The sequence below is a fragment of the Rattus norvegicus genome, chromosome 7 (genome assembly GCF_036323735.1).
Source record: "Rattus norvegicus strain BN/NHsdMcwi chromosome 7, GRCr8, whole genome shotgun sequence".
Lineage (NCBI taxonomy): Eukaryota > Metazoa > Chordata > Mammalia > Rodentia > Muridae > Rattus > Rattus norvegicus.
Window position 1 is genome coordinate 132,271,966 of NC_086025.1, and position 13,839 is coordinate 132,285,804.

Genomic DNA, 13,839 nt, shown 5'->3' on the forward strand with positions numbered 1-13,839 from the left:
ATGTGTCGCCAGTATGATCCCGAAGATTCATGTCTAAGGAGGAGATGCAGGATGGTGGCCGCGTTCCTAAGGAAACACTCCGAGGAGCGGCGCCAGTCGATTACGTCAGATGGGCTCCATCTAGACTGCTGGGGGCAGTCATAGGTGGCCAGGAAACCAACCGAATCCTTTTCAGAGGACGGTGTTCCCTGAGGGAACTATTGTGAAAGAAAGAACTAGTTCCCAGAGAGCAGAAACATCCGGGCTTAGGGTCTGTGAGAGGCCTGGGAAAGCTGGGGAGACCGAACTCTAAGAGTTGTTTGTTTCATGCCTTCTCTGAGGGGCACAAAAGTGTAGCAGCTCTGTCAGGAGTAGCTCCCTGGAAGAGCGTTTGTCTAGCGTGACTGACATCCTGAACTTAAGTGTCCAGTGGACAATTTGCTCATCCTGACCCTGACAGTTTTATGATTAACCCTCAGTTTCAAGTCTTCGCTTAATATACTGTTACGGACTTATTTAACGAGTATGTATTTGCTTTATCTCTCCCAAAACAACGTTTTCTGGTATACAGTGTGATTGGTAGATTTTTGTCAGACTGGCACTAGCTAGGATCCTGGAGCTCAGTTGAGAAAATGCCTCCACCAGATTGGTCGGTAAGGCAAGTCTTGCGGTGCATTTTCTTGATTGGATAGATGTGGGAGGGCTAAGCCTACTGTGGGCGGTACTACCTACGGGCAGGTGGTTCTCTTTTGTAAATGAAGGCAGGGTAAGGAAGCTGGGTGGAGTTTGTCCTTCTTGGCTTCTGAATCCAGTGCCCGGCTTGAGGTTCCTGCCCAACTTTCCTTGGTAATAGAGTGTGACTTGAAAGTTGTGAGATGAAATAGACCCTTTCCTTCCCAAGTCGCCTTTAGTTGTCTTTTAATCACAGCAATTAAAAGCAAACTAGGACACCGTCTGGTGGGTTGTGCTAAATATAGTGCGGCTTAGTATCTAGATGAGAATTGGGCGCTCTTCTCTAAAGAGGTAATTTGTTTTAGAAGTAGGAATGAAATACTTGGTGCGTGCCAGGCAAGCTCTGTACCACCGAGTCACAGCAGCAGCTCTAACAAGGGATCAGTTTGGTAAAGAGCTGGATTAGCATGGTTCAATGTTCGTTAGATGTTTTTCTCCTCACAAAGGCAACTTAAGGAATAAAGGGGTTATTTTAGCTCACAGGCTTTTCTGGGAGGTGTAGGGGGTACGAACATCATGGCAGGAAAGGCGTGGTGGTTCACACTGTGTCCAGAGCTTGGGAGTGCAGAGAATGAAGTATTGGTGTTTTGCCTCCTTTCTCCTTCCTGTCCCATCTGTAGCCCTAGCCCTAGGTCTTCCCATCCCAGTTAAACCTCCAGAAACAGCTTCACAGACACACCCAGAGTTTTGTCTTGTAGGTGACTCTAAATGAGGTTAAATGGACAAGACCACACCCCCACCCTGACTCCCACGCATATCACTTTTTGTTGGTGCCTATCAGTTGCTGGTGCCACTGGAGCGCTATTGGATACATCACCGTTCTTTCTTGGTTTGGATTTTGAGGCAAAGTTTCTCTATGTAGTTTGTCTGTCCTGTAATTTGTTATGTAGGCCCTGAACCCACAGCTCCCATCTCCTTCTGCCTCCCAAGTGTCACCACACCCAGCTATTAGGCTTCAGAGACAGGGTCTCATGTAGCCCAGGCTGGTCTCAAACTAGAGGTATCAAAAGGTTGACCTTGAACTTCTCATCCTCCTGCCTCCTCCCCAGTGCTAGGATTACAGCCGTGTGCCCTTATCCCTGGTTTTGTGTGGTGCTGGGTATCAAACATGAGTTTGATGCATGGTGTAAACATGCATGGCTTGTGCGTGCTGTATAAACACTTCACCAACTGAGCTGTCCCCAACCCTGAATCGTCACTTTAAATCATAACATTCCCTAAGGTCTCATGTTAATTCTCTAGACTAGATGTGAGATTTGTCACTGAATATAAATGGTGTGGTGGGGTAGAGGAGGGCAGAGTGGAAGCCCTCAGGACTACAGAGTCTGCCACTCTTCCAGGAAATCTATGTGACCCCATAGCCATCGGGATGAACTGATTCTTGGTTACCATGTCTTTCAATTCATCCGCATTAAACTTGGAAAAGCCCCACTTCTTTGAGGTGTGGATCTTCTAGAAGCCAGGGAACTCAAACTTACCTCTAGGCAAGGCCTTAACCACGTTCCTCCTTGTGAAACTTTGATGCAAACGGACATGATGACCCAGCCTCAATGGGTCCTGGCCACTATGTCCTGGAGCTTCCCAAAGGCACCATGCACACTTGTCTGATGCCTGGACAGGGGATAGTATTGAAGTCAGAGACATAAATATCCCCTAGAAAATTGCCTCCAAGATGCCTTAGGGTAACCCACATAGGTAGCAGGTTGACCGTGCTACCAAGCAGGCTGCTGTTTGCAGCCATTACGCACAGGCCTCCATGAACAAGGGGTCGGCCAGCTCCACTGGCTGCAGTCATGTTATTTTTTTTAAGGTTTATTTCTTTTATGCATACACTGTAGCTGTCTTCAGACACACCAGAAGAGAGCATCAGATCCCATTACAGATGGTTGTGAGCCACCATGTGGTTGCTGGGATTTGAACTCAGGACCTCTGGAAGAGCAGTCAGTGCTCTTAACCGCTGAGCCATCTCTCCAGCCTCTGCAGTCATGTTATTTCCTTTTCTTTGTTTGCTTTGGGAACAGGGTCTCTCCATAGCCCTGACTGTTCTAGAACTCACTTGGTAGGCTAGCATTGAAGAATGCTAGGATTAAGGCAGGTGCCCCAGGCCTGCCTTCATGCTCATTTCTTTTTTTTTTTTTTTTAAAGATTTATTTTATTTATATGAGTACACTGTAGCTGTCTTCAGACACACCAGAAGAGGGCATCAGATCCCATTACAGATGGTTGTGAGCCACCATGTGGTTTCTGGGAATTGAACTCAGGACCTCTGGAAGAGCAGTCGGGTGCTCTTAACCACTGAGCCATCTCTCCAGCCCCTCATGCTCATTTCTTTTTTTTTTTTTTTTTTTTTGGTTCTTTTTTTCGGAGCTGGGGACCGAACCCAGGGCCTTGCGCTTTCTAGGTAAGCGCTCTACCACTGAGCTAAATCCCCAGCCCCAATGCTCATTTCTTAATGCAAAATTTCATCTTAAAAGACCCCAAAGCCTCAACCTTCCAAAATTATTCAGAAATATAAATGCAGAGTCTTTTCTGAGACTCAGGCGATCTTTTAACTGTGAGTCTCTAGAAAATAAAAGTTACTTACAATATACAATGGCACAGAGAAAATATTTGCATTCCAAAATAGAGTGCCTGGCAGCAGGGAAGACCAGGCCAATGGCTGGAGCAGTGGCTTCTCAGTCTGTAAAGTGTGCTACAAAAGAGCAGGCCAAAGCAAGGCTGAAGCCCAGCAAGGCCAACACTCCATGTCTGCAATCTGAACTCATGATGGAGTCATCCGGGTCCTGACACTGTTAGCAGCCATAGCCCCAGCTTTGCCACCAGCAGCACGAGCAGCTTTTCCCTTGGGTCAGCTCCCTTCCCTGCCTGCAGCTTTGCTCAGCAGATGTCCCACAGTCCGAGAACCTCCAATGTCCACCACAGTCCAGGTGCCACTCACATGCCACCATGCAGTGGATTCCCAGGACATTCATCTAGGGACCTGACCCAGCTCTACCTGCCTGGCCTTGAAGACTTCAGGAACCCCGCTATATGCTTCGTGGTGCCCAGCTCTCCTTATGTATGCCAATAAAGCTAACGCCGTGTAGGTACCACCAAGTTCCACTGTGGCTTCAAGATGTAGTCTGTCGCCCTTCTAATACAGTCGCCGTGCCTTCTGTACACACTAGTGGCCCAACCTGGGCACCTGGGAAAACAGTTAGGTTCTGTTTTCAAGCAGCGCGTATTTTCACTGGCATTCTCAGTTTAGACTCTCAAGCTTGAACTCTCACAGACTGCTATCTCAGTGGATGGGGCATTGCCTGCAGGACACTTTCCTACTGCTCTGCTCCCTTAAAGCTGGATAAGATTAGTGAGCAATGACCACGAATATAACCTAAACACTGTTGTTATGACGCTTCCTCCACCCCAAGGTAGTCCATTACTAGTTAAGCCAGCCCCAGTCAAGGCGGAAGTGGAAACTTCTAGCTCTTTAGAAACTTAGTTATTCCGAATGATGTTTTTCTGGGGCACACAGGTTAAAGATGTCTTGCTAAAGCAAACACTGAAAGAATGTTTTCCTGAAGCAGACACGGGAGAAAGGATGATTGGATGTAGCAGACATGTGAAAGGCCCTGTGATGAAGGAGTATAGATGTGACCCCGCAGACAGGGGGATGAGCACTGAGCATTGGTTTGGTTTGCTCCGTCTCACTGTTCTTCACTAAAGACATGCATGTATTGGTTCGCCTTACATGGCATTGTTGAGCTCAACTTGTGGTAACAGAACCATTGAGAGAAACTCGCCTGAAAAGAACTGTGAGGCTCCTGCTTGCTGCTTTCCTGGCCTTGCCTCAGGCCATTTGGTGAGCCTGGCAGTCTCTTCAGGATTGAACTACAGCTGCCTGGTGTCTGTCTGTTGAAAGCACTGGACTGTAGCTGCTGGTTCGTGCCTGGTGTCTGCCTGCCTAGAGGACTGGTCTGCAGCTGCTGAGTCATATTCGGTGTTTGCTACGGGATTGAACTACTGCCAAAGAAGATCAAGCTCATGCCCAAAGAACTTATTTGAGTGCTGGAGAGATGGCTCAGTGGTTAAGAGCACTGATTGCTCTCCCAGAGGTCCTGAGTTCAAATCCCAGTAACCACATGGTGGCTTACAACCACCTGTAATGGAATCCGATGCCCTCTTCTGGTGTGTCTGAAGACAGCTAGTGTACTTATATATAATAAATAAATAAATCTTTAAAAAGAAAAACTAGGGGCTGGGGATTTAGCTCAGTGGTAGAGCGCTTACCTAGGAAGCGCAAGGCCCTGGGTTCGGTCCCCAGCTCCGAAAAAAAGAACCAAAAAAAAAAAAAAAAGAAAAAGAAAAAGAAAAACTATTGCTGAACAGGTCCACTTCCCCCATATCCTAATAACTGCTCTTCCATGACCTCTGCTGAGTGGTGGGCTAGAGGAGAGGTTGAACCCTTATGTCTAACAGAAGTTCTGTAGGCATGAACAGGATTTAACAAGAATGGTGCTACCGGGGTTGGGGATTTAGCTCAGTGGCAGAGCGCTTGCCTAGGAAGCGCAAGGCCCTGGGTTCGGTCCCCAACTCCGGGGGGGGGGGGGGGAAAGAATGGTGCTACCATGTTTCCCTCAGGAACTCAGTTACTGCCTATCTCAGGATTCTGGTCCTCCAGACTCACACCATAATGGCTTATAAAGCCCTGTTTGGAGCATTCCAGAATTGCTCTTGCCAAACTCTTCCAATTCCTAACAACCCCTAACCATTTCCAAAGGCCTAGGAACAGTATGGTTACCTTTATCACAGCAGTACCCAGTCCTCAGTACTGTGTTTCTGCGTTAGTTACTTTTATTGTTCTCACAGAAGCTTCCTGGAAAGATTTGCTTCAGCACAGTCTGAGGAGTGCATTCTATCATGGTGGGGAAGCCGTGATGGCAGCTGCTCTGTGAGGCAGCTGGTCACTCTGCACCCACAGGCAGTAAGCAGGGAGCTGGTGCTCAGCATCTTCTGTTGATTTACTTTGGGACTCCAGCTCTTAGAATAGTGTTACCCATGTTCAGGATGGCCTTCCCCACACCCTCGAGTGCAGTTAAACCTTTCTGGAAATGCCTTCTTAGAGATATCCAGAGGCACCAACCAGCCACAAAACCTTTGACCTACAATTTGTCCTGCCTGCAGGATGTGCTGGGGCAATGGTGGCACAGAACTTGTGGCAGTGGCCAAAATGAATGAGTTATATAGGAATCATGCTGGGGGCAGAGAAGTGGAAGCCCAGCCCTGGGGAATGAGGTGTTTAGAGTAAGGGGTGAGGGGTGCAGGGAGGAGCCACAGGTACTGAAGGATTGGGGAGGTCTGGCCAGTATCCTCTTTGATACGTTAATAAGCACCGCAGTCACATGTCCAAGGGCTCTGAGAAGTAATAATGATGCCTTGCCCTGACTGCCTCGCAATCCTGTCTTCCTTGTCATTTGTGCTTAGATTCTGCTTCTGTAACCCTGCCTATTTACCCGCCAAATCTCCCATTTGGGAACCTCTACCCTATAAAAACCATCTTCCCCACATCCACGGCTGAACCCCACCTTAGGGGAGGTAGCCCGTGTACACGAATAAAAAAGCTTATTTTGGTTAATTGCTTCTTTTAATTAATTTGGCAGTGGTGATTTGGGTCGGTGGTCTTTCCCCTCACGTCTTTGAGATTGACACAGAAAGGGGAAATGAAAATGAGACGCATACTCAGCCTAAGAAACTAGGTGGCTGCTGGATGCTGTGAGCCACACCTGAAATTGCAGCTGCCTGGACTGCTGAAGCTAGGGGATCATTTGTTTGAGGTCAGCCTGGGCTGTATAACAAAATTCTGTTGTGAAAGAAAGAAACTGAATATACCCCAAATCTGAAAGCTCCTCACCAGTTTTTCATCAATTCCCTCCCTGCTCCTGGTCCCCAGGCCCTCCCCAGGCCCCGCCCTCCCTTACTGGCCTTACAGTGGTCTTCCCCACTGAGCTTCCTCCCATTATTCGAAACACCCAGAATCTTCAGATGATTCAAACTCATCTCTGACTACTGTTGGAAATCCCCCTCTTGGAAGAAAACGTCTCCTGCCGCTCTGACCTGTCCCTTTCTCCTTTGATTACCAGGTTTGGCCTTCTGGGACAGGTGCTTCCAGGTTTTGGGCCTCATGTAGAGAATTGAAAGAAGGGCTCAGGCTGATTTGCAGACATAACAAGATAATATTATTCAGAGCAAAGCAACAGTAAAGATTATAGAGGGACATAATATCAAGACCGACATCAGGCCACAAGAGGGGAGGTCACTGAAGGGCCCTAAGCTACAGATCTCTTCCTATGGGATCTGTAAGGAAGGGCTGCTTACTAAGGAGTATAGTTTGGGTGTTTATCTATTTAATTCAGAGACTAGGTCATATATTAAATTTTTCTACAACACATGTCCCTTCCCATAAATGCATCTGATTTTAATCATATGCAGGTCTAATTACACATAAGCATAAGATGGTAAACAGGGGGTTCCCCTAAATATTACTAGAAGACACAATTTTGCCTTTATTGTACACTTACCTAAACCAGTTCAGGCTGGATCAGCCTTCTATTCTTTTTTTTTTTTTTTTTTTTTTTCTTTTCTTTATTTCGGAGCTGGGGACCGAACCCAGGGCCTGCGCTTGCTAGGCAAGCACTCTACCACTGAGCTAAATCCCCAACCCCAGCCTTCTATTCTTTATACCCTAATATATTGGGAATACAAATGAATAAGAACAATTTTAATTTGATTGTTACTAGGGGTGGGGAAGCTTAAACTGTTGTTCAAAGATGAGAGTATCAGCCTGATGCGCACAGCACTGGAGGCACTCAGAGGTTGCTAGGGTCATTGTCTGGAGAGGGGTATGCGTGTGTAATGCATGCAAGGGGAGCAATTTTGCTGCTACATGCATTAGTACACACACACACATGCATGTAAATAGGAAGGCATGCGTGCGTCATGAAAAACAAACAAAGTTCCAGGAGAAGCCGACCTGTATGTAAGTCGTTCTTCAGCTGCAAGGTCCTAAGGGGGAGAACCAAGAGATGAGTAGACAGAGAGGACAGGAAACATGGACTCGGGAGGCTTTGCACAAGTTGTGTCTTAGGCCACGCAGAAAACTATCATATACTGTGACCAAGTCAGTAGGAGGCTACTCAGGCATTGTTGCATAAAGGGACACAGGATGTCTGGCAGACTGAGCACTGGGAAGGAGAACCTTTGCTCCTTAGGGGAGAAGAGTAGGGTTTTCAGGACCCACAAGGCCTTGCCAAGCACATTTCTGGTTTTGCACAAGGAACTTCTGTTATCTCTCCATATATCCGGGCTTGGGGAGGGCCTTGGATCAGTCTGGCTCTCCACACTAAGGGATCACTCTCGTATGCTTTCACTTCCCTTCTCGAAAGTCTACACCCCACCCTGTGCTCCTCCCCTGCATCTGCTTAGCTCTCAGGACGGTCATTGGCTCTGGCTCTTCTGTTCTTCAGTGCTAAAGGACACGCTTAATATCTGTGGAGTAATCACCTGTAATTACTACAAAGGAATAGCCCGTGGGAGGCCCAGAGCTGCGTGGGAACAGAAACAAAGAACTCTGAGTTAGATGGTTCAGTTTGGGGCACCTGGGAGGTATCGCATTCAAGAGGCAGCCATGCGGGGGCTGGGGATTTAGCTCAGTGGTAGAGCGCTTACCTAGGAAGCGCAAGGCCCTGGGTTCGGTCCCCAGCTCCGAAAAAAGAACCAAAAAAAAAAAAAAAAAAAAAAAAAAAAGAGGCAGCCATGCTAGTTTCATTAGGAAAGAGGCCTGGAGATAGACACAGAAAGTCAGCATCTTGTCGAGGCAGACGTGAACCCCGGGGAGGAGAGTAGACATAGATACAAAGAAGAAGGGCCAGGACCAGTGCCCAGGACCCTCCAGTATTAGTGATAAAGTGGAGATGTGGAGCCTGGGAAGATACAGAGGATATAAATGAAAAGAAAAAGCTAGCAATGACTCCAACTGTTCAGCTCAGTCAACCACTGTGGTGAATAGTCTCATAGCCCAGCACTCTCTTCCCCTGGTGTGACCATAACTTACAGTGGGAGCCATGTTCATGGGTTCTTTTGAATCTTGGCTTAGTTTTATTTTTTGTTTGTTTCTTTTAAGATTTATTTATTATATATAAGTACACTGTTGCTGTCTTCAGACACACCAGAAGAAGGCATCAGATCTCATTACAGATGATTGTGAGCCACCATGTGGTTGCTGGGATTTGAACTCAGGACCTCTGGAAGAGCAGTCAGTGCTCTTAACCACTGAGCCATCTCTCCACCCCACCCCCCTCCTTTTAAGACAGGATCTCTCTATGTAGTCCTGCCTGTCTTGGAGCTCACTATGTAGATCAGTTTGGGGTCCTCTGCCTCCCAAGTGCCAGGATTAAAGGCATGGGCTACCACACCTGGAATTTGGTTTGATTTTGTAAAATATTTGTTTTTATTATTTTTTCTCTATCTGTCTCTTTGTCTTGCTTTCTTTGTACACGTGCACAAATGTACATACATGCGCACACATACTCATGCATGCTCACCCATGCCCATGGATACATGCCCAGCCACTGTGTCATACATATCATGCATGGACATGCATGGAGGCTAGTTCTCCTCTCCTTCCATCATGAGACTCCCAGGATTTGAACTCAAGATCATCAGGGTTGACAGCAGCATTCACCCTTACCTGCTGGCGCGTCTCACTGACCTACAAATAACTCTAATTTTTAAAATTAGAATTTAAAATTGTATTTATTTGTGTGTGTGTGTGTGCGTGTGTCTGTCTGTCTGTCTGTCTGTATGGGTGTACACATATCATGAGAAATATGTGGATGTCAGAGGCTAGCTTGTGAGAATTAACTCTCTTTTCCCTCTAGATAGGCAGATTGGGATTGAACTCCAGTGGCCAGGCTTGGCAGCCTATGGCTTTACCCACTGAGCCATTTCACTGGCCCCAGAGTTAGTTTCTTGAAACATGACTAAATTTACACATCTCAGTCCAAAGTTCACAATTATATTTAAAAAAAATAGACCATCCCATTAAAGTGAGATGTGTGGCAAAGTTTGCTCCTGTAGCTATTCGTGTTTAAAGTATTTAAGTATATAAGTTTATAAGTATTAAAGCCTACATGGTTATAGAAGAGGAAAGAATGAGATATGAAAAGTAAAGAATTGGGTTGGGGATTTAGCTCAGTGGTAGAGCGCTTGCCTATCAGGCGCAAGGCCCTGGGTTCGGTCCCCAGCTCCGAAAAATAGAAAAGAAAAAAAAAAAAGAAAAGTAAAGAATTAAAATATTTAGGATAGCATTTTTCCTCTTTAGGTTTCCGACCACTTGACACAAGGCAGAATTATTTAGGAAGAAGAGGTTCAACTGAGAAAACTCCTCCATCAGATTGGCCAGTGAGCAGGTATGCAAGTATTTTCCTCACTGATAGCTGCTACGGGGAGGGCCCCGCCCACAGCGGGAAGGGCCCCGTCCACAGCGGGGAGGGCCATACCTAGGCAGTTGTCCTGGGTGTATGAAAAAGCAGGCTAAGCAAGCCAGGAAGGGCAAGCCGGGAAGCAGTACTCCTGCACTGCCCTGCTTCAGTTTCTGCCTCCAGATTCCTGCTTTGATCTCCTGCCCGACTTCCCCTGAGGATGGACTTGTAATCCAAATAAACTATCCACCCTGATGTGCTTTTGATGACCCTCTTCATCATCGCAATAGAAAACAAACTGAGACATAGCTCATTTGGGAAGTCAAAGAGCATCAACTGAAAAGTTAATACAAATAAGGCGTGGTTTACACTTGGTGCCAGTGTGTGTGTTGTGCACACGCGCGCGCGTGTGCACAAGCACATGGAAATCAACTCAGATCATCAGGCTTGATGCTCTAAGCATAACAGACATGAGATAATGCACTCTGTAAAATGTACCCTTTAAAGAGTATAAAGGAAATAAAATATGCAGCATTCCATTGAAATGACAAAGCAGATAAAATCGTAGCAATCTAAATATAAATATGTTAGATCTAGGTACTTAACATTAAACGTGCTAGCAAAGGACACCAAAGGAAGCTTGGGTAACTAGAAAGGCATAGTATATCTCGAAGTAGAAAGACTTGGTATCATAAAGATGTCAGCTCTCCATAAATTAATCTATAAATTTAATATGGTCTAATAAAAATACCAATAGACTACATAACCCGAATATAAAGTTCACGTGTAAATTTATGCCGATTTAAACAGCAGCAGCAACAACAGGCCAACCAGGAGCATTTTGAAAGGGAAGGTTAATGAGGGGGAGGAAGCTCTCCCACGCAGCACAGTGAACTCTAGAGGATGCCAGTGCACGCATAAACGGTTCCATCAAGAGAACAGAATGGTCCAGAAATAGACCCAAGACATTAAAAAATGTAGTATATTATAAAGATAGCATTGTCTGTCAGCAGGGAAAGGATGGATTATTCAGTAAGTGCTATTGAGACAACTGGGTAGCCACCTGGAAAAAAATAATGTGGCGCCTCTGCCTCAGTCCTCACACTAAATCACATCCACAGGAATCAATTGCACTTAAATAAGTACAAAAGAGTGAAATTACAAACTTACAGTACCAGAGCAGAGAAAGTACTTCTCACGTGATACAGGATTTCTCAAAGCATTGGAAAGACAAATTCTGTCAACAGAAAAATCTATAATTCCTGCAGAGCGAAAGCACACCATAAACAAGGACAAATGGGGAACCAAGGGAGTATCCGCAGCTCCTATGACAGGCAGAGGAACTCGTTTGCTTTATGCATACAAAATCTTTTCAAATCGATATGGAGAGGAGCACAAATCCTATATGTGGATTGTTGACAGAAAAAGAAAGATAAATGGCCTTTAGACATATTAAAAAATACTCAAGTCCCTCATAAGAAGATTGAAGCTACATTTACCTATGTTTCACCTATAAATTGGCAACAATTCCAAACGTTTGGGGGTGGGTCAAAGGGCAAATTGTCACTTGCTTGCTGGAATTACAGCTCCGCATGACTTTTGATCCAGCACCCCTGCACCCATGGAAGATAAACCATATAGAGAATGAAAGCATTGGTAGCGATAGAGAACACCCAGGCACATCACACCACAGGGCCAATCAGCCGTACAGAACGTCCAGGTAGTGGAGTGCCATACAGCCCGGGAAGAGCTGGCACGAATGCTCTACACAGTGATCGAACATTTTCTTAAGGAAAGTAAGAGTTGGGCTGGAGAGACGGCTCAGTGGTTAAGAGCACCGACTGCTCTTCCAGAGGTCCTGAGTTCAATTCCCAGCAACCACATGGTGGCTCACAACCATCTGTAATGGGATCTGATGCCCTCTTCTGGTGTGTCTGAAGACAGATACAGGGTAATTATAGATAATAAATAAATGTTTAAAAAAAAAGTAAGAGTTATGAGTTTTTAAAGTGGAGATGTCCTATGACATCTACAGTATAGATGGATGTACAGTATAGTGTGGATTGTTTGCGATAGAATACAGTGTAAGTGACACCAACCTCTTGGAGAGATGGCTCAGCAGTTAAGGGCAATGGCAGCTCTTGGGGAGGACCCAGGTTTGATTCCCGGTACTCACACAGCAGTTCACAATTGTCTGTAACTCCAGTTCCAGGAGATCCAATGTCCTCTTCTGGCTTCCATGGGTCCCAGGCACACAGATGGTATACAGATGTGTATATACAGGCAAAACACTCATACACATAAATAATTTTAAAAAATTAAGGCTAGACCGCAATCGGAGGCCTAAGTTGGGACCCTCACCAAAGGGAAGACACGCGTGGTGTCTGACGGGGATAGATGGGATGTGGGATGCAGGGATGAGGTGCTCTCCACTGAGCACAGCACGGGAGGATACAAGCCTTGGCTAAGGTGGAAACATGGGCTCGGTTTGGATGAACCGAGTGAGGTACCAGTGGCCAGCGTCCGAGATGTTTGGTTGTGGGTTCGATTTCTTGCACCCACAGGGTGCTTTACAACCATTCATAGCTCCAGTTCCAGAGGATCCAGCGCCCTCTTCTGACCGCTGGGAGCACTGAGCATGCACATGCTACACACACACAAACACACACTGCACACACGAACATGCACATAAAACACACAAAAAGCAAAATGAATAAATCTAATAAATAAAATGTTTAAAAGAGGGGGATATCTAGTTGCATGTGTGCTGTACAGCTCTGTGGCTCGGGACAGAATTGGAGGTACATGGAGGAATCTCCTTCATCAACCTGACAATTTCAGCCTCAGGGCGAGGTCCAGTCATCTTGGGAGAGTCCTAGCCGTGCACTGTCCCCCCAGGAATGCAGGCAGCAGACAACAGTGGAGGGAAGCCAGGAGTGAGGGGAGGCTACAGGGAGAGTGGGAAGGTTTACTAGTCTGTCTCTTACTTGGCTGAAAGCCTTTGAAAATATCAAAGGCATTTTATTCTTCTTGATTTTTCCCTGTCTGTCCACCCACCCTTCAGTTAGCACGGGGGTCTGTCCGCCCACCACGCTCCCTGAGGAAGTTCTGTCTTTCTCTCCTCAACACTGCTCAAATCCCTTCAGGCGCTGCAGGCCTGTCCTGCCTGGCCCTTGCCTCACACCTCCACTTCACTTTGCTAAACTCCACAGCTGCCAAGGGCCGTTCTTCACCCCTGCCAGCCCTGCACAGCTTCCCACCCAGTCTCCGGAGCAGAGAGAGACATTGCCTTTCGGTGTTGTGATTATGAAAATCATCTCAGCACAACGCAGCCAGGAAGCCATTGCTAAATGAATGATTGGACAGACAGACAGATGGAAGGATGGGAGGATGGATGGATGGTGAGTTCTCAGGAGCCTCAGAACTTAGTTTTGTTTTTTTAACATTTCAGAACTTTGCTTACAACCATGACCCTGTGTTTGTGATAAAGTCATCGGAAGTGTTTTGTTCGTATTTATGTCCTCAGTCCTTGGTACAAAACATGACACCACAGGAGGTATTCAGAAAGTGATTAAGTAATCGGCCTGGAGCTGGATGTGGTGGTGCATCCCTTAATCCCAGCGCTCAGGAGGCAGAGGCAGGCAGATCACTGAGTTTTAGGCCTAGCCTG

General features: G+C 46.4%; 1 protein-coding gene and 1 non-coding gene across 3 annotated transcripts in view; one reads left to right on the plus strand and one right to left on the minus strand.

Annotated features, from left to right (window-relative positions):
- The window catches only part of Prpf40b (pre-mRNA processing factor 40 homolog B), a 61,445-nt gene that overhangs the window by 497 nt on the left and 47,109 nt on the right, over positions 1-13,839 (plus strand). The gene's annotated exons all lie outside the window — the stretch shown is intronic.
- LOC120093946 (small nucleolar RNA SNORA70) lies at positions 2,371-2,502 on the minus strand. The gene has a single exon (XR_005487656.1). It is a non-coding gene; the product is annotated as a small nucleolar RNA SNORA70 (small nucleolar RNA).